At 60.7% G+C, this 361-nt stretch overlaps 1 protein-coding gene across 1 annotated transcript in view; it reads left to right on the top strand.

Annotated features, from left to right (window-relative positions):
• The window catches only part of ZNF462 (zinc finger protein 462), a 152,888-nt gene that overhangs the window by 734 nt on the left and 151,793 nt on the right, over positions 1-361 (top strand).

Raw genomic sequence — 361 nt, forward strand, 5'->3', positions numbered from 1 at the left:
TAATTAATTTCGTGTAGTTCTAGGGAGAGAAGAGAAAATGAAAGATGAGTGAGAAGAGAGCCGGAGGCTTAGGACGGATGCTCCGGGTGTGGGGACAGGAGTAGGGACCGAGAGGGGGGCGGAGGGCGGGAGTCGAGGAGACCTGAGCCGAGAGAGCCAGAGGGAGCGAGCGAGGGGCAGAGGAGGGAGCGCTCCCGGCCGCCCCGACCTGAGCGGGTTGACCTCTTTCTTTCTGTCCCTCTCCTTCTTTCCCCCTCTCTGTCTGCCTGTCCCCAGCCCGATGGCAAAGCCGTGCGGATTGGCACCCCCCTCTTCCTCAGGTATTTGGCTCTCTCTCTCTCTCTCTCTCTCTCTCTCCCCG

The sequence above is a fragment of the Bison bison genome, unplaced genomic scaffold (genome assembly GCF_000754665.1).
Source record: "Bison bison bison isolate TAMUID 2011002044 unplaced genomic scaffold, Bison_UMD1.0 scf7180017864183, whole genome shotgun sequence".
Taxonomy (NCBI): domain Eukaryota; kingdom Metazoa; phylum Chordata; class Mammalia; order Artiodactyla; family Bovidae; genus Bison; species Bison bison.